This window comes from Halichoeres trimaculatus, unplaced genomic scaffold (assembly GCF_033239565.1).
Source record: "Halichoeres trimaculatus isolate MK-OKI-2021-1 unplaced genomic scaffold, fHalTri1.1 fHalTri1_scaffold_17, whole genome shotgun sequence".
NCBI lineage: Eukaryota > Metazoa > Chordata > Actinopteri > Labriformes > Labridae > Halichoeres > Halichoeres trimaculatus.
This window is the reverse complement of record NW_027437195.1, coordinates 10385467-10410531: the sequence shown is the minus strand read 5'-3', so window position 1 is coordinate 10410531 and position 25065 is coordinate 10385467. Positions and strand designations below refer to the sequence as shown.

At 40.4% G+C, this 25065-nt stretch overlaps 1 protein-coding gene across 1 annotated transcript in view; it reads left to right on the top strand.

Moving 5' to 3' along the window:
* Positions 1–25065, top strand: part of luzp1 (leucine zipper protein 1) — a 56445-nt gene that overhangs the window by 3571 nt on the left and 27809 nt on the right. Inside the window, exon 2 of the mRNA XM_074691868.1 lies at positions 17820–17885. The gene's annotated coding sequence lies outside the window, so the exon portion shown is untranslated. The remainder of the gene's footprint in view (positions 1–17819; positions 17886–25065) is intronic.

Genomic DNA, 25065 nt, shown 5'->3' with positions numbered 1-25065 from the left:
GGAAACTAAGACACCGCTCACTTGGCTCACTGGCTCTTGTCACTATAAAAAAATCCTATCAGTCACCAATTTTTGTTTAGTTAGAGCTGAGTAGCAAAACAAGTTACCTCCTGACACCTTGGAGATGAAGCAGATTCATAAACCAATGAAAATTCCACCTGGCAACATTTGGCAGGAGTGGCACTTCCTTTTAGCAAGAGGAAGCCTCGAACAGGACGCGGCTCACTCACAGGAATATTTGGTATTAGTCAAGTCAGCATCCTTCTGAATAACTGTGTCCTTTGTAGTGTAACCTTGACATCCTAACAACCTGTAATGAATAGTGTCGATAGAATTTGGACCGGATGGTGTTGGTGTTGGTTATTATTAGTGTGAGACACTGGCCTCCTTGAAATAGCACAGATGAATCATGGTCTCTTACAGGCTCGTATTAAAGCCCACACACAGCCTGTGAGTGTACATCCTTGTGTGTGTGTGTGTGAGTGTGTGTGTGTGTTTTGTCATAATGCAATAATGGGCTCTGTATCCGGGACAGAGGCTGCTGTTGACAGTACGCAGGCCAGCTGGAGTTACTGTCTGTCTCTTAGTGCATTTGCAGAAGGATGGCTGGATGCCATACAGACACTGAAATGAGGATTTGTAACTCTGGAGTGTGTTTGTTAGGGGCTAGGAGGAGCTGTAATGTTAAGGTAATTCAGCCTATCAACCAGTCAATGGACAATCAACCTCCAAGTTGCATTTAAAGAAACACTGAAAACAATTTGTAGCTTTTGGATAGCAAAGCTTATGTCCTCATCTTGCGTATTTTATATTTTTAAAATGAAAAGTGAACAAATCAGGCCTTCTGCTGTTATTTTTGTTGTTTTTAAAATCAATTTATTGAAAATACCTCAAGTTTTACATGTTTTTTTATTTTATTTTTTTAATTTATTGAATGCTTTTATTCAGGACATGACAGTGTATAGAGTAAGAAAATGGGATGAGAGTGGGGAGTGTCATACAACAAAGTGGCCTCAGGTTGGATGAAAATCTGGGCAGTCAGACATAATTGCCAGGCCAGACCCACAACCCGTGTTTTGCACTTTTTAAAATTCCTCTGGCAAAATCGTTGACCTGATTTGAACTCCTTGTATGCTTCAAACACACCTTTTTTTATTTGCTTGCATATGGCAAAGTGCTGTTTGAAATAAACAGAAAGTTTATGAAAAATTGTCATTGGGCTGGTCCAATTTCCAGAGTTGCCGTTTTTACCCTAGATGTTTCTGGGAATTTTTAATTTACATGTTCGGAAAACTATTGCCAAACTATTGCTGAACTTGCCATTCATTTACTGAAACAGCTTTTTTGGATTTAGTTTTGTTATTCTGTGAATATAAAACGCCACTAATTGTTGAAAAAATGTGACAAAAATGCTTGAAAATTCTGGCTGGCATTTTACCAGCTGTGAAAAAGAGTTCAATTTCTATAAACATCATACTGTTTTTGTTAATATGTCAAAAATCTTTGTACCCAAAACTAGGTTTTGAATGAGAATCGACAGGTATCCTAGCAAACATATTTCAGGCTGTGTTGGAGGCAGATGCTGATACTGGGTGAAGTGTCAGAACAATTCTACCTCTTGAAAGGAAACTTTTCACAGCCTAAACTCGTCTTTTCACGCAGCCCAAATTAAGTACAGAAATGTCTTCTCTTGATATCAGTATTCTTGATACTTCTTCCTGTCTCCTGTCTTTTTGCTTCTCTCCCCTCTCAGCCCCCCTGTCTCTATCTGCTCCCCCTGCCAACTTTCTTTATCAGAGGAGGGCGAATGACAGGGCAGGGCTCTGTGATTTCAGCTGGAGTTCAAACTACTTGAACTCTGTGTGAGTGTGTGTGTGTGTGTGTGTGTGTGTGTGTGTGTGTGTGTGTGTGTGTGTGTGTGTGTGTGTGTGCGCGCACGCTCATGTATGTCTGCAAGCCAAAGCACTTTTCCTCGATGCTGTTCCCAGCCATGTCGATCTGTCATCGGATACTCTGGGCTGAGTGTCAATCACTCTGTGAGTGGGAGCCAGAAGTACATCTTCCTCTCCAAGAAGTATTCACAGGCCTCACTCAGGCACTCATTAACACACACGCTGACAAACAGAGCAGCAGACATGTGCTCTCACTCCCAGAATTTCATGTCAACACAAGAATGGGTTCTGTGTTCATACGATTTGTTCTGCGTGTGTGTGAGTGTGAATGAGTCCCCCTCGTTAGTCCTGCAAAGCGTGCCAAACAGCCTCCTCATTACCAACCGCTCCGGTGGGTCTTATGTCCTGTGGTGGCACAGTCACCCGCTGGGGCCTCATCACTCTGCTGGACTGCAGGTGACTGTGGACCGACCAGCTCGATCACGGAGATCTGCTCTGATGAAGGATGCAGGTGCACGTGACTTTGATGCGTCCTGTCAGGGGCTGCAGATTGGGATGGTAACACAGCATTTTGTCTTCAAACTCATCGTTTTATTTGATCAGACTTGATGGTAAAATATATTATTTAGCAGAGATAATGGATGTGCTTGAAATTAGCATCTCATCTATATGAGTGTGTCTCAGCTTGACAGATGGTGTCAGAAGTGAGCGGCTGTGTTCTTTGTGCAGATCTTGAGCTCTCGATGTCTCAAACACACTTGGACACTAATATTAAGTCATTGCAGAGTTTATTGTGCAAGTTGTGTTGTATCAGCTGATGTTTGATGGCAATGTATAGGAATTGCAACGTGTAGGTGCCGTTACTGGAATTGGTTGTATTTGCTGATAACCCAATACTATAGATAGATAGATAGATAGATAGATAGATAGATAGATAGATAGGTTTATTTCAGACTCAGGGTCCATATGTAAAAAAAAAGAAAAAGAATAAAATACACAAAAACAAGAAAGGCAACATCAACAAAAAAGAAAAAGATAGACATATAAATATAAAAGAGATATACATTTTTGAACCATCTCCTGATTTGTTGTCAGGTTACCATTCCTTCATTGAATCAACAATAATCAAACATCTCGATGAAAGCTTCACTCTGCTGGATGTTATTTTCTGTCATTTCTCTCACAGTTAATGTTCAGAGTCATAGCCAAATTATATAACCCCCATAACTGTCATCTCTGTTATTTACAGGCCTGTAACAGATTCTGAGTGATTGGTGGTTATGAAAGAATTAATTCTATTGAAAATGATCAGTTTTATGCATCGATGACAAACTTTGTTTGAAGACAGTATTAAGCTCCATATTTGGTTTGTGCTGAAGCTCTGACATTAAAAGCTAACACTAATGAGTCATCAATTTTGGGGAAAATTTTTTTTCATTGAATCATTTACTGAAACTGATCACTGCTACCAAAGAACTACAGGATACTCAGAGTGACACATTTCCATTTCCTCGTATTCTTTAATACGTGACAAAGCAGATATCCATTAACCTTCGTGACTTTGTCAGCCGGACATCACATTTCCTTTAGAGATTATGAAGCTCAGTGGAGAGCTATAATTACACATACCAAATGATGTTTTAAATCCTTGTGTAGCTGCAAAGAGGATAGCATTACAGGACAAATATGACCTCTCTTTTGCCTTTGGCTTGGTCAACTATGACTGCCATGACTGGTTGTTTGAATGTTATAAAAATCACAGTTCTGGGTATTGTTTTGTGACAAACTTCTTGTGTCTATGGCTTGTCACAGATGTCTTCATTCTCCTGTCACTACTCTTCACGTATTATCCTCAGGTTTTATTGCAGACCTGTACCAGAATTCCAAAACGACCTCCTGGGCCCAAATTTCAAATATTTTAATCCATGAACACTCTTTACCCTCTACAGCCCCCAAAACAAGGCCCTGCTGTTGACCATGTGATGGTTCAGAAGTTTCAGAGCAGGGAGAAAAAAAGTCATCTGTTCTTCATTTTGGCTTCGAATGCTTGCTCCATTTCTTTATCACAGAGAGGGTTGAAGTTGGCATTTCGATCTTAGATGCTAAGCCAGAGAGTAATTTACTATCTGTGATTCTATTGATTGAAGATTTGCATTTTTATGATTTTTCCTTCTTTTCAACTGACCCAAGCTCTTTAGGTTTGCTTTTAAATGTCATACATCTTGAGAAATTTATTTAGTCCCTTGTCTTGGGAGAGTCTCACATCTGTGTCTTTGTCGGGCTTCTGCTGACAGTAATATAACCACTGGTTGATGCAACTTCACAAAAGCTAACAACATCGTAAAACCCTGTTAATCTGTCTTTAACTTTGAAACTGTGACATCTTTTCTGTTTAGTTTCATTTTGCACTACAAGCTGGGTGTCGATTTATTTGGCAAAAAACATTGCTGCCAAAAATGTGCCTGAGGCTGCGAGATACTCTGATAGCTTCAGGTGATAAGTCCTCTAATGTTTAATCTGTGCCCATGCCAAGCTAGCAGCCCTTCATTGTTGGAGTTTGGACCTCATTGACTTATAATGTAGGTCACTCTGTTTCTGTGTTTGTGTTTTACATGCTTTTTTTTTACATGAAGCGCAAGTTTCCTCAACTTATTTTTATGTTTACTGAAGGACTCCTGTGCACCCGTTGTTACATATACTGTACAGACTCTTTAATGGTGGTTACCTCTTGGATCCTAGAAGACAAGATGAAAGAAGTGCAAAAGAAGCAGACTTCAAAGCATGAAGGAGGCACAGCGAGGCAGGGAGGATAGAGAGACTTTTAACAGGGGAAAGCTAAAGTTAAGACGTTTCTTGTAAATTCCTCAGCTTCACTTTTATTTTTTTAGCTGTTCTTCTCAACAGGCCAATATTTCCTCTCTCTCCTTCTGATTGTTATCTTGTCTCACACACACTCTGCCTCTCTTTTCACTTCGCTAAAGAGGTGACCTCCCCCAGCCCACCCCCTTTTCCTGTAACTCCCCCTTCTCGCGCCGGGTCCAGGAGTATTTTTGGAAGTTAATGAAAAGAGAAATCTGAACCGCTTACCCTTAAAAGGTATGTCTGGGTCAGCTGCGTGGAAACTTGTGTTATTAATGTCCCTAACATTTTCTTTGTGAGCGGGTCATCTGTGATTGTAAGTATGCATGTGTTCGGTGCCGCGTACAGCGCAGGAATGCTGTGGGTTGGGGGGCTAGAAGGGAAGGAGGGTGGGCTAGTGAACAGGCCTACGTCCTCGGGAAAGGAGGGGGGTCAGGGGCATATTTGGCATTTTTCAGGAGCCATTCCAGTCTGGTTCAAGATGCATTCTTCCTCCTTGAGATCTGGCTGAGTGGCCAGACGGGCAGAGATCAGGGACAGGGGGAGAAGAAGAAGAAAGGTGAACATCACGCTCTAGTTCCTGTCAGTCTCATGATGCTGGTGGTGGAAGAGGGTGCAGAATACACAAGCTAAAGCTCAAAAGCTGCCAACACAGGTGGTAAGAATACACAAAAACACCACCTCATACCACCTACAAACTGACACAGATGTCCAAAACCTCATTTATATCCATAAAAGGCTCCTTGTTGAACCAAAGTCCTTCAGGCAGCAGCAGGGTTTGTGTATCTTGGGTACCATCACTACATTTTAATCACTGTTTATCTGTGGAAAGCAGTAATATGTCTCTTTCAACCTCTCTTTTGCGGCATTTTAGTTACTGTGTCTCCCCCCTAGAATTTATCATGTTTGAGCCTGTTATTTGCAGTCAGATTGCCTGCTGACTGACGTGACAGCGGTTGGCACAGTAGGCAGGAGTCCCCTATGGCGGTACCAGTCCAGAGCTCAGCAGAGGTCAGGTTCATCGCGAGGTCTCGGGCTTGTGTTGGACTAGGGGGGGTAGAGAGTACAGATGTGACCTGACACTCTCAAAGGTCGTAACAACAATCTCTGACAGTCATCGTTGATGTTTCAGGCTGTCATGTCTTTGAACTTTTTTTAATCGTTCTGAGCCTAGAATCAAAAGTCTCTGAAAGATCAAACACCAACAGTTTTTAAATAGTTGTTGTGACGGCTGTTGATGTTTCTCTGTCAGGTCCAGAGACGCACCATCAAATGTGCCTGTCTCCTTTCATGTGCTTGATGTGTCTGATGTCTCTGCCTTTTCTCATCTTTGAAAAATAAATAAAAGGGAACCACTCTAAAAGCCACAAATGAACACCTGTGGCACATTTCAGAGCATGGTTTATGTATCTCACTGCCATTGTAAACATACAGTGACCAGGTGACATCTCTCCTTTTCTCTCAGTCTGATTGCATTAGATGTAAATGTAAGCTAAAAAGACCAAGCAGATAGCAACATAATCCAATCTGTGGTTGGGAAGAGTTAGCGGTGTAATGGCTGAGATGAAGGAGGAAGCAGAAACACACACACCAGGCAGGAAGTAGAAGCACGACTTCAGCTTCAAGCAAACTAAATCTGGCACCTTCCTGTGAGTTTGTGCTGAGATGCAGACGCGCTTAGAAAGTTATTAAGAGTAAAACACTGAAACAATCAGACAGTAACATCGCTCTTCAGTTTTGCCACGTTGTTAACATTCACTTTCACTCTTTTGACCTTATCTGTGTGTTGATCAATCACTGCGGATTGCTCTTTCATGTTTTATTCACTACTGGTTTAAAATGAGTCTGTCAAACAGAAGAGTAATGAATAGTGACTCCTTGTTAAGCATGTGGTATTAAAATTTACACTTTTCTGTTTTACACCCAATTTTTTGTACAGATAAGGAAAAAAAGAAAGGGAATTAATTGGGAGTTTTGTGTTATTACTCTGAGAATAAGTGAAAAGACTTAAAGTTTGGGAAAAGAAAAGTAAACTTTGAATAGGATATGACACATATATGTAAATTCACCCTGTAGATCTTTAGTGCCAGCCGTGTGCTTTTGATATTCACTCATTTGATCACATGTGACTTGAAGCAGCCCAGATTCTCATTCTCACGTGCTCTTCCTGATGATCTGTCAGGATCCTGTGCCTTAACCTTGACTGTGTACTGGAAACACACACCAGCACTCTCACACACTCTTCCTGTCTGACCTGTTCTAATCCCTGGGATCTACAGGGCGGCTCTCAAAATAAAATTCCTCCTGCAGATTATTTTTCTTGTGATCAGAAAATATACATGTTCTCAGCGAGAGGAATGTTCAGACGTATTGGCGACCTGGCGATTGCTCACTTCCCCCTCTCCTGTTTCTCCCGTCCTGGGCTGTTTTGTCTTCTGCACTCTTGTTGTTGCTTGACTCTGGTTTTCTTGAAATTTTTCCTATTTACCCTGTAGGCTGTTCTCATGAATGTTAAATTGACCAACCGCTTTTATCTCATGTTGTCCTTGTTTTCTCCCATCTCTAATTAACATCAGCACAGTTTCCCCTCCCAGACAGACTTTCCATCTTCCATCCATCCATCCTTGTTTAAGAAGTCTGGTTTTAGGAGCTTTCGTCATTGTGGTGCTGATGCACGCAGACCCCGACTGCTCGGCTATTTTCAGCCTCCTTTTTCCCGTCCTCGGTACCCCGTTCTCCCTCCTCAGCTGTTCTGGTGTTTTTCTGCAGGAGATCTACGCACTTTTGTAAAGGGCAGCTGAGGGCTGGGTTGGCTGGTTTTCGTCTCCATGCCAGTGCCCTTTTTTTCTCAGCTCTTCTGTCCCAACTCAGGGCAGTGTGACAGCACAAAGCGAGCGGCTGTGAAGCCATAAAAATAGATGAGCTAAAGTGCAGCTTTCGACTTCAAGAGATGCCTGAAACCTTTTCGAGACTTGTGTAGTAGTAGTAGAAAAAGGTCATTGAACGACCAGAGACTAGTGTTTCTTTCACCCTAGCTTGGACATCTCATACAAATGAGACATGGGAAATGAATGGTGGTGCAGCAGGTTTCAAAACTATTTTTTTTTAATAAGAACTTCAGTGTCTTAAAAAATCAAAATCTAAATGACATGGGAAAGGGAAAATTCAGAGAGCCCAGATTTTAACTTCAAAAAGAAGACTTTTGTTCATATTTGCTCATTAATTTGCCAGTAGATTAATTAACTGGTTCTTTCATTGAAGTAATGTCATTCATGTCGTCCATTAGTCCTTGAAAAGGCTCGTGCTTATGTAACCTGTCTGTCACCCCCATAGACTGTATATAGAGTGGACAGCATGTCTCAGCCATTTATCATTGTATGGTTTAAAAGCAATAGTGCCCCTGTCACAGGCACAGCCATTTGCAGCAGTTGTGCAGCCAGAGTCTGCGCAGTAGAGATGATGAGGGATTCTGGGAGAATCTGAGTGACAAAAATAATGTGATTTTTTTAAGAGTCTACTCTCTTCTTGACTCTACCCCCCCCCCCCCCCCCCCCCCTCCCTTTTTTTTTTTTTACTATCCCCGAAAAAAAAACACACCGAACCGCAGCTGTCATTCATCGTTAAACATGGCCTGGTTTTTAACCTCGTATAACTAATGAAAATTAAACTTTTCAGAAAAAAGAGGACTTGAATACAAGGCAGCCAAATGATATCTTCAAATCACCACAACAATCGGGCGTTAGAAACATTTATGCGGGGTGTACTAATTTTTTTAATTTTGACCACAGCTCATCTGGAATGACTGGGGAGCTGGATTTTTTGACTTTTACTGCAGCCAGCCACCAGGGGGAGCAGTTTGTGTGGCAACCTTTTTTTACTATACTTGTACATTAAGAAATAGCTTGCAGGTTTAAATATTAAAATTGTGTAGTGACATAAATGCTGAAAGTTTCTTACAACTTTCTCTTAAGTTTTGTAGCATTTAGCTTAGCTTAGCATTGAGCTAAATGAGTGCAGCTTCATCGCCCAATCACAATTCAGCCCACACTCCGCCTTGACTCCGCCTCTCAACCGGAAGACTGCATTTCCACGATGGCCGCAGCCATGGATTGATTTCAAAATCGTGCCTCAGAACAGACCGGAGACATCAGGGTCGCTTCGTCCATGTTTTATACAGTATATGGGCTAAGGTAGACTTTTGGCATCAATCAAACCAGTCATGCCTCATGTTGAATTACACACAATTCATCGGTATGATTAAAACAAATAAGTTATAACCAAATTCACTTTGTGTATCATTGCAGAATGAGATCTTAATATCAGTGCTAGGGATGCACGATATTGGATTTTTGCCTATATTCAATATGCCGATATACCGAAACCCCTTTTGGCTGATACCGATACCGATACTGATAATCACAAGTTTGTTTGTTTTTTTCACTGTAAAGAAAGCTAAGTCTATCCTGTACTGGAATTTATATGTTACTCTTATTGTAACGGTCTTATTTGTTTAAGAAACACTCATAAAACAAGACAAAAAACATTTGATTTTACCAGAAATGTATTATTTTTTCAAACTCAAGACATTCAGTATTGAAATACAGAAAAATAATTTCTTTAGATCACATGAACTTTAAATGTACAATGCATTTTTGAACATAACCAAGTTGCATTTGATTATTTTAGAGCTACTGTAACAACCTGGTGACAGACACAGAGCTCTGCAGTGCAAATAAATGAAGTGCTACATTTTATTTAAGGAGCTTATTTTTCAGATGGAAAATGATAATAATCCTAACTGAATAGCACCATTTCGGCTGTGCATATCGGCAGAAATTTTCATATCTGCCTATACCGACAAACATGTTTTTAAGCTTTTATCAGCCGATACCGATATTGTGCCGATAATATCGTGCATCCCTAATCAGTGCTAATGGGGCACCCTGGGCTTTTGGGGCCAGCCTCCGGTGGACACTCGAGGACCTATAGTTTTTGGCTTCATTCCTTAACATCTGAAGTAACTGCTTGAAAAAATAATCCATGTATAAATCTCAGCTTTCTTTAACCTCTTGAACTCTTTAGTCCAAAAGATGCACCCCAAAATGTTTCAGTGTGATGCTGCATTAAAGAGCTTTTGCCTGTAGAGATGTGGTTTGCTTTTCTGAATAACTCACTAATCAATTCAGGACTTAAGCTTAGTTTGAATTATTCTGAGTCACTGGGACGCTAATGTTTTAGCCTAAACACATGGATCACCCACAGTGATAACACAAATTTCTCCTCACCCATTTCCTTCGAGCGACGTAGGGAAACACACACAGACTACGAGCGAGTCATGGGCTCATCTCCGGTGGTCCCCTCATCTGGCCTGTTCTGCTTTTCCTCTTTGTGTGTTACTGCCAAGTTACTTCAGGGCCCAAAGCCAGTTAAAATTTAAAAATCAATGTGTTTATCAAAAACTTTTGACCTGATCATTCTTATTTTTCTATTTCATATCTACAAAGTGTACTCTTCTTTGATAAACTTCATCCTAGTATGTCTGACTCAGCTGTGTGTTTTTGTGGGTGTATGTACGAGTGTGTACATTCAAACACAGGAGCCTCACAGGGATCCCAGAAACACTCCTGAGTGTGTGAGTGGCTCATTTGTGCCCGGTGGAACATTGTGGAATACCAGGCATATTTTATGATCCAGCCTCACTTTCTCCCAGCAGAGCCAGGATTTATTTGTAAAGCAAAGCTGGTCTGGACCTACAGACCTCCTCTTCTCTTCTCCCTTCAACAGCAGAATATCACATGATTGTAGACATTTGGGCGATGTCGTCACTCAAAGTAACATTCCCTGTAGTGTGCTGCTCTGGCAACACAGAATTGCACAGTGTTATCTTGGGTATGTTTTGGTGTGGGGTCACTGCCTGTGGAAATTGTCATCCCGCTTTTCGTGGTTGTTTTCCACCCTTCGAACATTTCTCTCTTTAAATCTGTCCCACATTAACTTTCAGCTATTTCTTTCATCCCTTTACTTACCTCAAAAAACGATCACCCTCTTCTTTTCTTCACCTCCCCCTCTCTAGGTGTGGGTTGAAAAGAAGAATGTGGTTAAATTAGTGTTTTATCTCTCCTGCCAGCCAGCCAGCTGCATCTGCACTCGTAGCCATGCCAAGCATTTGAGACAATTGACCTTAAAAGGAAACAATAGCAGCCTATCAATTCTGCTCTGTCAGTCAAGGAATGGCTCACTCTGGCATGGGCAGGGTACAGCCGGCACATACAACATCAGGAAGTGTTTGGAGTCTGAACTTTGAAAGAGCAAAAGGAGAAAGCCAGAGTGAACCCAGGTTTTTACAGCAGTTTACCACCTCCCAGTCCCTCAGTAGGATTATAAAAACTCTACGATATTAAGTCTGATTCACAAGGTCACTGCTTCACCGTGGAAGCATGGGATAACCTTACTTTTAATTTGCCAAAGCCATTTCTTAAACTCTGTTTATTCCCACCATGGTGATCTAGACAAAATTGGGATACATACTCACACTGTTTTCATTACATTCTAGTTAGAAACACTGAATCACTTTTGTTAATGTGCCGGATCAGATTGAAAGCATCAGCTGTAGGGGTGTACCGATTACAATTTTTTGGCCAATCGACGATCTTTAAAAAGCCTGACCTGCCGATACCAATTTGGGCCGATATTTTTTTTTTGTTGTTGTTGTTTTTTATAATTGACAGCATATACCTTCAATCTTACAATCTTATTTAATTGAAAATCATCGAACAATACCTGTGGAACAATAAAATCTTTGTGTTTTAACTTAAACAACCAATAAATTGTCCTGAGTTTTAGGTCTCAGAGCAAAAAGCAACAATGGCTGGCTGTCGGACCTTCCCGGAGGTATAGATTAGATCAGTTTCATATGTAAGAATGAGCCGATCACTGATCCCCCAAAATTAAGGAAATCAGCACCGATCGATCAGCCAGCCTATGCTGATAAAGTCGTACTTCTTTGATAAAGTCAGAGTTTTTTGGGACTTGACTGTTTCAGGTTCTCTTAAAGAAGGGGTTTTATGTTTTCATATATTGTAAACATGCATATAATGCTGGGTTCCATTTGTACTCAGAACTGGGAAGTCGGGAGTGGGAATGACGTCATCTCCGAGTTCAGAGCTCCAGTTGCCAAGTTGGAAAAACTTGCTATAACAGCAGTATCTCTGTTTATAAATATCAAATAATACTATATATAAGGCATATTTATTGCTACGAACACTAGTCAGAAATTCTAAAATAAGAAAGAAAAAAGAATATAACAGGAGGTTAATTACTGTTTACCCCTGAAGTTGGAATTTCCCACTGGGAATTTGGTGGTGGTGTGGGTGCTCCAACTTTCAAGTCGGAAATTCTGACCTCAGAGGGCGTTCCAGTTCGGTGTTTCCACTGGGAACTCGGAAATTCAGACTTCTGATACAAATGGAACGCAGAGTGACACAACGAAGCTGGATGTCGACGCTAACATCTGTTGATTTTTAAGCTGCTGGATATTCATACATTGTTGAAATTCATGAATATGTCTCTGGCGTCACCAGGGTCTCTTGACTGGTTAATCTGGCTGCAAACAACAAGATCTACCCCTGACAGGCCTTCAAAAGGCTGGCCAATCAAATCGGCAGGGGTTTGTGGAGCTGGGACCCTTGAAGAGATAGCAGCTAAAACAAAGCAATTCAGTTTCCCTGAAACACCAGTATGAGAAAAATGGGGATTAATTTAAATGCAGTTTTCATGTAAAGCTACTACAGGGGTATCAGAAGGACAGTATTAAGCCTAAATAAGCACAATACCCCTCTTTAAGATTTTTTTTTTTTTTTCAAGGGAAGGTCCACAATGGTTATTTTCTTGTCCCCTAATTTTTTTTAAACATCACAAGTGGTTTCTTTTAGTATTGTGTACTTCACTCTCAAACCAATTTTTGAGACAGGTCTGTGGTGGTCACCTTTTTGGGTTACCTCTGAGACAAGTTTGTTTGATGTCCTATGAAATTCAGAAAAAAACAGAAAACCAGACTCACATTATGACTTGTTCACATGTGAATGTATTCTTTGGAGATGTGTCTCGGAGTTAAGTCATGAAAGTTGATGCGTTGCATTGCTTGCTGTTACATTACTGTTGCTGTACAAATGAAACAAAGTTGCACTAATCTGTGTAGTCAGCAGTACTCGGTGTGTGTGTGTGTGAGAAAGCCTCAGCTGTTGTTTGTAGAACAGGCAGGACTGTAAAACATTACATATCAGGACAGGTTCTGCAGGTTCATTTGAAGTTATAGAGATAGATTGTTTTTCTTATGACAGTGTGTCACCTTGTTCTCCAAACTGTTACTCCTCCTTGTTGCTCAGCTGGAATGTAAATGGCAGCAGGAGGAATGCTGCTCACAGTTTTCACTGGCAGCAAATAAAAAATCAACCTTGTGCTCTATTCTTCCCGGGTGTTCCCTCCTTCTCTTCTCGTTTGTTAGCTACTTCTGTCTGCTACTTTCTGGATCTCTGCTTCCTGTCTCTTCCCCTGTGTGTGTGTGTGTGTCTGCTCACACACACAGCCTCACTCTCTTTTTCCCCTTGTCCTTCTTCGTCTCGGCATCCTGTTCACTGTGTTTGATTTGGGCATTCCTTTCCTCCCCGAGCAGACAAAACAACCCCAGACCTCTCCGAGTTGCAACCCCCAGTGAGCCAGCACACACATACACACTCACGCTCTCTCCCTTCTTGCTAATCACACACAGGAAATGGGCTCCCATGCAAACGAGGCCTGCCTGGCCAGAGGAGCCCAGGATGGAGTTTCAGGCCTTGAAATGTTCTCCAGAGGAGGAAATTGAACATGAGCTCTCTTTTCCCTTCCTTTCATTCTCTCTTGTCTCCTTTCATGTTTTACTTGACATGATTCCTCTGTCCTGTCTTTTTACACTCTTCTCCCACTGTGCCTTTGAATGCATCCACTCAGCTTTGAAATATCTTTGTTCATCTGTTCCTTGAAATTCTTTTCCTTTGAGAAAAGCTGATAGTAGAAGGACTTAATCAAGTAAAACACACCTCCCTGACATTCCAATTTACTTTTTTTGTGAATAGTGTGTTAAGTGAGGTCATGGAAAGCCCCTACTGTATTAAACTCTGAGTGTGTGTTAGTGTGTTAGTGTGTTAGTGTGTGGGTGTCGTTGGCCTAGTAAGCACTGTATGTGTTTGGGAAGTGTCATGCTGAAGTGCTTAAACATATTCACTGATAACTTATCAATAACAACCTACTGTATTTGATAACGCTTTACATAAAGATAAACTTTATGTCCCCGAATGTTTACATGTGATAGGAAGGGATTTTTCAGATCAGAGTTTTTAAGAAAGCACGTAATGTTATAAGCAGTGGCTGAACTGCTACTGTGGACCAGGACAAGAAGTATTAAGACAAAATAAAATCTTTCATAAAAATGTCACAGGCTACTGGTCAGTGCAAAACGACTTGTTTAAAGTATCAGCCATACAAACAGGTTAAAAAGTCATAATGACACCATTTTTTACATCAAGGTTATAAAAAAGGGCATATAACTCAAGATATTTGGTTGGATTATCACTGTTATCATTCAATATAATCTGGGATGTAACTTATTCAGAACTCTGGATTTTCCAAACTACAGAGGTAACCAGTGATTTATGGATAAATATTATAAACTATTACACTAAAATGTAGGGGTGGGAGAAAATATTTAAAATCAAAATGTTGGGATTTTTTTGTTTGACAATATCAAAATTGGAATTCTTAGTCAAAAATTGTTTTTTTTATTCATTGTTTATAAACTGGGTTGGAAAAAAGTTACCACTTCTCTCCAGCAGGGGGGTGAAATGTTTCTCTCTGACTCATGTGATGTGCATTTTTTTTTTTTTTTTACAAAAATATGGCTCCTATTGTCTGTAGACGTTATCATCATCATTAACTTTTTCACATTATCTGGTGTTAAAAAAGTAAGCTAAAAATGGCAAAAAAAACTTAAATATTGAAGAATCGCAATTTAAATCGAATGGGTACCCCAAATGTCGTAATAGAATCGAATTGCAAGAATAGCATATCTTCCCAGCCCTACTAAAATGTAAAAGTTAACATGGTTGTGTTTGTGTTTGTGATTGAGCTTGAACTGTGGTTTTAAATGGACAGTTTTGAGCCCAAGCAGCAACCCCTGGTGTTAAAATGTGAAGCTTATGCTAAAGTGCTAAAAAAACAGGCTGCACAAACAACACACTAATGCTACGTTGCCACGTTAAAAATGGCTTGGGTATAAATTAGGGATGGGAATTGATCAAATTTTATTGATACCAGTATCATTATTGATCTGCTTATCAGTCCAATTCAATGTCGATTCCCTCATCAGTTTCTCTTGTGAATTTTCTGCATACCAAAAATTGGCTTTGCAGGTTTTGTGTCAACTTTTTATTGAGTTATAAGTAAATAGATTCATAATTGGTCACTGGTTGTGGATATTTCTGGGCTTAAATAAATGAAAATAAATTAAGATAAATTAAAAATCTTTGCACAAGACGTAAAGTCTGGCTGTTACAGCACATTGTAAAAAATCAACAAGAGAATTGTTACGTATGAAGGCTAATTAACTCTATGGATCGAACCATTTCTGATCAATTCTTGGCAGGAATTATTTATTGATACCCATCTCTAGTCTAAATGGCTAATTTTTCTTTGCCCTGACGATTGGCTTCAAAACTCCTTCCCCAAAACAAATGGGTGATGTCATAGAAACGACGTCCATTTGTTGTACAGTCTGTGGGTGAGCCAAGTTAGCTGCTAGTGCACCAGTAGGCTTTAGATGCACTTTAAAGAACGATAAGCACTTTAAAGAGAGCTAAGGGGCTGTAACCAGCTTTAAATTCACTTTAAAGTTCGGAACAAATTAGCTTTATCCCTGCTCAGGAAACTGGAGCTTGACCAATAATTTAACCAAAATTGAAATCATAATATTAACGATTTTCATGTTGGTACACCCATAGGTTAAATTAAAGGATGATTCAATGTTTTTTCAATCTGTGTTTTCTGAGGTGCTGACTGTTCTCTGTTCAGACACAATACAGACACCAAACTTCACACAGACCCTGGAGGAAGTGCTTCCTCACACTGTCTCAGTTGATTCTGCTGTACAACGTCCGAAACCCTCCCCTGCCCAACATGCTGTGTGCGTGAGGAGAAAAGAGCAGGAGTGAGGGATGAGAAGGAGGCAGCTGTTTTTAGTTTTGCTTGGTTATGGGTTGGCTTACTGTCTGAATGAATAGCTCTGACCCCCCGTACACACACAGACACACACACACACACACACACAGACACACACACACACACACACACACACACACACACACACACACACACACACACACGCACACACTAAATAGTCCCACACTACACATACAAACACAGACAAACATGTGGTCTCTGGTCACTGGGGTATTTGGCTTCTTCTGAACGGCGAAGAATGTGTCGAATCTCATTTGTGGACTCATATATTTTAATTTAAAGGAGTGATTATTGATTGCACGGCATGATAAAATATCTGGTTCTTAACCAGGAGAGTAACACGTTTGGTTTGGTTTAGTGTAGCGTGAGAACGTCAGATGATTCAGCAAAACCTGTGCGCTCCTGTCACGCCTCTGTGTTTATAAATTTAACATAAAGACAGAACTGAAAGCAGAGCAGCAGGGCTGTCCTCTCTTTTAAAAAGAGATGTGCTGGATAAAAGAGAGAGGGTGACACAGAGAGAAGCTGAGAGTGGCAGGAGCAGCTTAAAGACTACTTCTTTCTGTCCATCAGGAGGTACTTACATGATCAAATTGAGCACGCCAGCTTTGCTGTCTCAGATAAAAGAGTCTGAGTGAGGAGAAACCCTCTGTCTGATCATTTACAGATGGCTGTGAAATCTACACTTTTGAAAGCCAATTGACAGGAAATTTATCAAGAATCTTGACTGATTTATGTTTGAGAAATCTAATCCAGTAGATTTATTATTTTCACCTGGGAACAGGTACATTTTTTGCACCTTATGTTTGATTTGATGATTGAGCTTTTGATTCTGGATTGTTAAGTTGGACCATAAGTATCACATTGAATTTTTACCTGTTACCTTTATTTTCTCATATTTTTAACCAAAGAAACTGTCGCTCATTAGCATAAAATAATGGAAGTAACCATTTGTAGCTTTCCCTCTTCCCTTTTCTTGGTATTACTGGGAAACTCCTGAATTACATGATGAAAAAAACAATCTGGAGGTCAACTCGATCTCACATGGCCCTCATCATCAGACCGGAATCAGTTATTCCTCATTTCCAACTCAGCTCGATAGATCACTGTTGAATTAGTGTGTTGTTTATTCTCCAGGGATGTCTGTGTACCAGTGTGTCTTGTTGCTGCTTAAAGGAATGTTCTCTTTGTCCTCACCCCCTCCATCACCCTCCTCCCTCCACTTCCCCCTCTCTCATCCTTTAAATTCGGTCCAGACTGCAGTCTTAAATCTGGATTCTCTGTGCTTAACCAAACATATGGAATGCTACTGTAATGGAATGCTTCAAGTCTGGACCGCTTGTGTGTGCATGTGCCAGAGTGTGTGTGTGTGTGTTTGTGTGTTGCCATGCACGTTTTGTAGCAGATGAGAGCTTCTAGGATGATGATGATTATGATAATGGTGCGTGTGTTTGTGTTTGTGTGTGTGTGTGTGTGTGTGTACCAGTGCCTCCCCAGAGAACTGAATAGGCCCTTCTGTTGTCGTGGCCAAACACTGCTTGTCTGCTCATGCATGAGTCTATTGCAAAGCCTCGAAATGCGTCCCATATCTGAGCAGTTAGCTCATTCTTAGCCTGTTAGCTTGACTGTGAACGATTTCCTCCACAGTGACTGCATTGTCAGCCCGGCCGCAGGCTCAGGGCCTTGCCAACTGCCAAGCATAACTGTGGTGAAAGATGGCATGAGTGTGTGTGTGCCTTGATATTATGATGACCAGTGAATCATCTTGCACTAACCTTGTGCCCTGTTTGTGTGTTTCAGACCACAGGATGGAGAATCTGGGAAGACAAGAATAACGTTTGGGGGATAAAAAGATCGATTGAAAATGTAAGTGAAACCTTTGCGTGTTCAAAGTTGATTCATGTTCAGCATGTCCTCAAAATTTGGTTGGAATGGAATAAACTGAGCATAGAGTTGGTTCAGGCAGGCCATGAAGTCAAGCTTAGCCCACAGACTTCTTAGCATCCAATTGGCAAATTGTAAACTGATGTACTACTAAGAACTGCTTTACCTTACTTGCTCTTGCTGCTCTCCCTGGAAACAGCCCTGCAACCCACCTTCACTCCAGATACTCTTTTTATGCTGTGTCTGATTTTATCAGTGTTATATGTATCATCACTAAGCAAGCACGTGAAAGTGCAGGGATTTGAGGTCAAGTGTTTGATGATTTCAGTAATCAGTTTAGTAAAAAACTCAAGTATTTGGTTTTATATAAACACTGATAACAGATATAGAAGCGAGTCTGATGACTTTATGTAAGCTTAACTTAGCATAGCAGGATGTTTATAAATAGAATTTGAATAAAAAATAATATTTAAAAAAATGACGTTACAATTATTAGTCGCAGACATTTAGAGCTGAAACGATTCCTTGAATTATTTGAGGTACTCGATTACAAAAAATAATCGAGGAATTTTCTCTGCCTCAAGGAATCGTTTAATTTTAAAAAAGAGTGGTATTTCAAATAGAGTTGACGCCATATTTAGAGAGTTTTCAGACCCCTCAAGCTACCTCTTTTTCAAAATAGCGACTAGCAACAAATCTAGCTTCTTTTCTGGAGTTTGGAGACTTATATTAAAGCATGTGTTGATCTGCATCAGCTGCTTGTATCTCATGTCTCATCAGATCGCACAGAACTTGGAATTTATCACCCAAAGTCACTTGATTTTACACTTGTTTGAAACAAATTTTCATTTGAAAAATAATTGCTCTTTTACTTAACAAAAATGTGTTTTATCCGATTACTCGATTAATCGATGGAATTTTCAGTAGAATACTAAAATACTAAATTATTTGATAGCTGCAGCCCTAAAGACATTTGAACCATCTTCCACTTGATTCCACAGGACTCTAGGAAGTCATGCTCCTTCTGTTTATCTCTAAGACATTACTGCCTGACAATCCCCCTTTGACCTTTATTTTTTACCAGGCCAGCTGTTTCCTCACTCGACACAGCAGCAGGGCCATGCTAAGCTAAGCTAGTTGCCTCTTTGTTCTTTTTTGTTGGCTTAGCAGCTCTCCGACTCTGACACGAATTAGACCACAGCATCAATACTCTTTTAAACTCTTAATCGCTTGTTCACTCCTTTTTATTTTGCAACGTATGAAACTCCTCTCCTCATCCCACTCCATTTCCCATCTTTTTCTTCTTCCCCTCCGTCTCCTCAGCCCCTCCTCTACTCTTTGTGAGTCTGTTTCCTGCCGGGCACAAACACCGGCGCCGCAGTTCCTTCCCTGTAGCCTAAAGTCACACAGGAGTGGCACACATACATACATACACATGCAGTACAGTATATACATGGATATGCTGCAACAGATGGTTCAATGCACTCAAATGCAAAATCATTCACATTGCTCTGAATGGACAGCAGCTGGTGTGTGTGTTTGCGTGATGGTGTGTGTGTACTGAGGCCAGGTTAGTCAGCAGAGACTGAATATGTGTCACTGTCTCATCACATGTTCTCCACTGTCTGCAGATTAAGGTCAGTGCGTGGTCAAGGCGTGTTCACTGTGTCTTCACTGAGCCTCATTTACATGCATGTATAATTCCAGCTGCTAGCTCACATCCTGCTGGAGCTGAAATCATCCAAAATACCCTGCAACTACTAATATCCTTAAAAAACGGCTCCAAAACAGGAAAAAAGCATCATCAAAACACCAAAGTCTTTGAGTTAAAAAAAAGACACTGATTGTACAATTCATTCTTCTGTAACAACAATTTTTCATCAGTCCTCCAATAAATCAAGGGATTAATGTTGCTATAAAGCTTTTCTATAAATAAGCAAAGGCAACAGATGGCAATGCGTAGCTCATTGCATGTTAGCAGTAGACTTTTGGTTCGATCTGATTTAGCAAATGGACATTAAGTTTCAGTGTTTTCCCTAGGTTTATAGCCTTTGGGGGTGCTAGTTCTGGGGCTAGTGCTTAGTTTGTTCCACTCATGTTCTTTCTCTGAATCGGTTATAAAACAAGTTTTTGCAACCTTTCTGATAACCCACAAATAGCTTGAGACAGTTTTAAAACAATGAAGTCCTTGGGTTTTGGGGCTGCACAAATCTAACCAGAAAGAAAAATATGACTGAATGCTAACGGTGCAGCTCGCACCTGGACAGGTTTGTACAGTACAGAGTAAGGTATCTTGTCCCAGCTTGGCTTAAAGGAAACTAATTTTTGTTCACAGATGCTTTTTCCCATTATAATTTTGTCTTGTTCAACAACCAGTTATTTTTTAAACCATTGCTGACATTGTATCAAGATTCCCTACTTTCTGCTGGACCCCGCCAAGCTTCATAAAAACAGCGTACTTTTACTTATTTCCTCTAGCGCTGGAAATTAGGTGTGTGTATCAAATATTGATGAATTGATGCATCGCAATATTTTCTCTCCCAATTCAATATCAATTCAACAAATCTCCTAAATCGATTCACCTTATGGCAAGTGGGGGGTGCTCTGACCGTTATTCACGTAGTCAAAGCAGCAGTAGTAGCAGCAGTGTAAAGCCAGGTCCTTCAGCTTTAAAGTCTGACATTTGGGTTGTTTTATTACTCCAAAACGTGAGGTGACATACCACACATGTTAACGTGGGCATGAAAATTGAAAATTGAAGCATTTGAATCAATATTGAACAGAATCAGTATTGAATCGAATCCCAACCTTAAGAATCAGAATTGAATAGAATAGGGTTGTTGGGAATCAAATCAAATCGAATAAAGTCAAACAGAATCAAATGGAATTGAATAGAATAGAATTTTTAGGTTTTTAACAATACCCAGCTCTACTGGAAATAATGTCTTAATTCCTGTGCTTTAAAGGTTATTACAAAGGATATTGACTCATACCAGAAAACATGCTGGTGTTTAAATTCCTGTTAAGCATCCTGCTACGTGTTCAAATATTAACACGCTTGTGAGCACCTCTTGCGTATGATGTAACCAGCTGTTTCCTTGACACACTTTCAGTGTTTTATTTTAAACACAGTAGAAGTACGTTACTTAATAATGGTATGATTCACTACATGCCCTTTCTGGTACAGCTTCATCATTTTACCTCCTGCTACCTCCCCTGCTGTTTCATCTCCTCCTCCCTCCCTCCCTCCTGCAGCCAGTGCTGCATTCCTGCTGCAGTAATCCACTCTGCCAGCTACCTGCTCTGCATTCTGTGGACTCACTCCCCTCTTTTTTTACCCCTTTCTCTCTCTCCTCCCTTTCTCTGTTTCTCTCCATCTCTTTTTGCTTACCTCATGTTATACTCATATTTCTCCCTTCACATTTGCTTCGTCTTGTCTTTTCTGTCTCCCTCTTGCTCTCATCTTCCTCCCTCTCTTAGGTCTCTTCCTCATCAGAGAGCTACTGAGGTCTCCATTCAGCCGCAGCAGGCAGCTAATGCCAAAGCTCAGGCTGATGAAGCACTGCCAAGCTCTGCCAACCAGGCTGTGTGTGTGTATGTGTAGGTGTGTGTGCTCTTTTTCAGTATGGGAAAGCAGTGAATGAGCAGGATGTCAAGCAGCCAGGCTGAAGGTTTTAAGGGCTGTATGTTGAGAGCTATTGGCGCGCCTATGAAATGTCTGTGTGGAGGCAGTTGTCGTCAGCTATCAAGGGGAGCTAGAATGCCCAATCCATCAGCAGCGCAGGGTTTGATGATCGGCTGTCATCGCTCCTCTCTCTCTCGGGTACAGTGGAAAGAGTATGCAAATGTTGCAGGAAAGCAGGGGAGACAGGATGAAGGGCAGGGGAAGGAAACAGAAGAATGCTGCAGCAGAAATGGGGTTGGGGGGGATTTAAAGGTAAAGATGACGTGAAAGAACGACTGACGGAGGATAATGGAGAAATGTGAGGAGTCTTGATCTTACCTTGAGGTTAAAGTTAGAGCTGTATGAAGTTGCATTAGATAGTAAAATGACTTTTGGTAGTTCATTATAAAGCTTCATTATAAAACCCCATATTAGGGACCATTAAGCTTTGTAAGACAAACACTCATCACTATGAGGATGAAATGCTTTTGACGGATAATATGAGCTTGCTGAGAGCTAGCTTGGTGAAAGACATGAAAAGTTGGTGAAACTGATAAATGTGAAGTAGTGTAACCAATAAAAAGAACTGATATTGCAATAAAAAGTTAATATGAGTTTGGTTTTAGAAGTCTACTACAGTCTACTGTTAAAATGAAATGTTAAACCAACTGACCCAAAAATAGAGAAAAAACATCAGTGGCTACGGCATACTGACTTACTCAGTACGACAAAACCAAGGTTAGAAATTAAATAATTGAAATACACTTTGGGATGTTTCATAACAAATAACCAATTTCACCAGTGCACTTGCATAACTTCTATGAGAATGAACTATTTAATACTTCTCATGCTTTTGTGGTTTAACCATTTGACAGTTTAATAAAACTTATTCTTTAATTAGTTAAAAATGGTAGAAATGTCATATAAAATATTACGACAGAAATAGAAATACAAACTACACATTTAAACAAACATCTAACATGTTATTTTAACAAGTTTAAAGCACATTTTTGATACAAACCCTTTTTTGTCCCTGTCTCAACTGCAGCTTATCTCACATCCAGTCCTCTGACTGACAGTTATTGTCAGAGAAACTCTTATTCTGACGCAAAACTGCTTTATTTTATTGCTTTGCATGATTTGTCATCTTTTTAGCTTGGTCTGTTTGTTGTACAGAGTGGGTGACTCCAACTAGATCCCAGTGACAAAAACTCACTAACTCTAAGTACTGACTGATTTACTTTTGAAATATACTTTTTGAAATGCTGAGTAAAGAAAGGATGTACGAGAGTATTTTAACCATAAATCTAGCCTTCACTATCATGATAAGCTTATTAATGCTTTTGTGTGCTCACCAGCACCTGGTGTGTGGTTGTATTAGTCACATTGTCAGAGTGTCTGCAGACCATAATACTGTGCAGATGCCATCAGGTTCACTCTTTCAAGGTCAACTACAAAGCATCTTTTTTTCTATCTTTATTAAGACTTCCTGGGATCCCAGTGTCCCAACCCAATCCTGGGATAAGTAGAAAGAACATCTTATTCTGAGACTAAAAATCAGAATTCATAGATTGTTTTACAGGTTTTCAAGATAAATGAATTAGGATAGAGGTTTAAAAAGTAGACGGTGTAATTACCTGTGTAATTTTCTGTTCTTATCACCCCTCCTTTAACTTTTGCATGCCTGCCTCGCCTCATTCTGCCTGACTCATTCTTATTCACAGACTCTAAGTGCCCTGTGTTGACTCTAACAAGTGTCATCATGTTTTGTTGTTTTCATGTCTTCTTATCAGTGTGAAATGATGACACACACACATTCCTTCTCAGGCAATTCATCGTCTCACACAACAACACATATCTGCACGCACGCATTCAGGCTTATAAAGTGTGTGCTGACGTCTGCTGATACCTGAGAGTGTCTGAGCAGCTGTTAAACATGTCTTTAAATAGGTGGCTTCTGTTTGTCCTGACAGAATATGATGTTGTAACAGGAGGTCAAGGAGTTTGTCTTTGATTCACTAATCCCAATTAGGCCAGTTTTAAACTTTTGCCAGAGATTTTCGTTGTGGTATTACATCTTGATCAACAGCTTGATGGTTAAGTCGGTTGGTTTGTACAATTCCATAAGTATTGACTTTCAGTACTTACTTTACCATTTCTTCAGACACCTCTAACGCCAGGTAGCTTAACCATCAGGTTATACCATTGTGCAGAAAAGAAAATAAGGATTTTTTTTATATATAATATCATTTAGTTAAAATCACTCCTACAAATTGCAGTTACTTCTAGAAGTTTTTTGCTATCATTGACCTGGTCTTCTACTCAGGGTCCCACATGACATCAACCCTACAAAGTCAATGACCTGGTTAACGTTTCTAGCCTTGATCATGACTGAACCATCAGGCTTATTTTTAACTTTCAAGTTTTCTTGCGCTCCTTCCAGCGCAGCCTTAGCAGTGTAGTTTCTGTGCAAGTCAGATTACCTGTTTCAGTTCCCTCTTGCTTTTTCATAGCCCATCACGTTAGGTTAGAGCTGATGCATGTTGCACTAGATGAAACAGCAGTAACGTCAAGCAGAAATCGAGAAGAGGCATCAGAGTAAACAAAATACGTGTCCAACAGTGATTCTGGAAAAGTCCTAAATGCCAAAAATACAGCGCTGCCAAACTGATGAATCTCTGGGCTTGTGGTTCGCATTGTTTTGCCAAGAAATAGCTTTGATGACATCACCCATTTGTTTCTGGTACAGAGTTTTGATGTCTATTGTCTGCAGAAAGCCATACTGGAATTGCTAAACCTTGACCTAGCTTTGTTTCAGTTTGGATAAGGTAAAAAGGCAGGCCTTTAGTCTCTTTGCTGACAGCTCCAGGGTGCTTGCCTGTTTCCTATTGTGTGCTAATAGAGAAATGAGCCATTCAAACCAGAGCTGTTTTTGAACCAGGTTATAAACAGATTTATCATCTATGTGGTTTCAGGTGTTTCTGCAGCCAGCCTTATTCAGACCCTCAAAGAACTGCAGATTTGGCACTCCTGCATAGGCTTGAAAAATTTAGACCGGGGGTAGCTGTAGTTTTGATATGTAGTTACAATAGGGAGGAGGTACACCAAAAGCTTCTGCATTGGAAAAGAGCGAGTCAGGTCTATCACTGGAATCGATCAAACACAGATATTTAAACTGAAGACTTTGCTAAGCTCCCCCAAGCTACGGAGGGGTTTGTATTTTTTTTTCATAGCTCAGAAGTCAAATCAGCCCAAAATATCTTTTCTTGTGTTTTTGTCAGACTGATGTTGCTCAGCTCAGACTCGTTCAGCTTCTAACATGATCTGCTGTCCTAATCAGGGCCTCACTACTGTTTGCCGCTGTGTCCTGTGTGGCCTGTCTTACATGTTTACAGTGTCACTGACCTTTGACCCTGAACACAGAGGGCAACAGTCTGAGGACGTTCCTGAGTGGAAAATATTTCACGGTAGCAAGTCAGACAGGACATAAATCTGTGT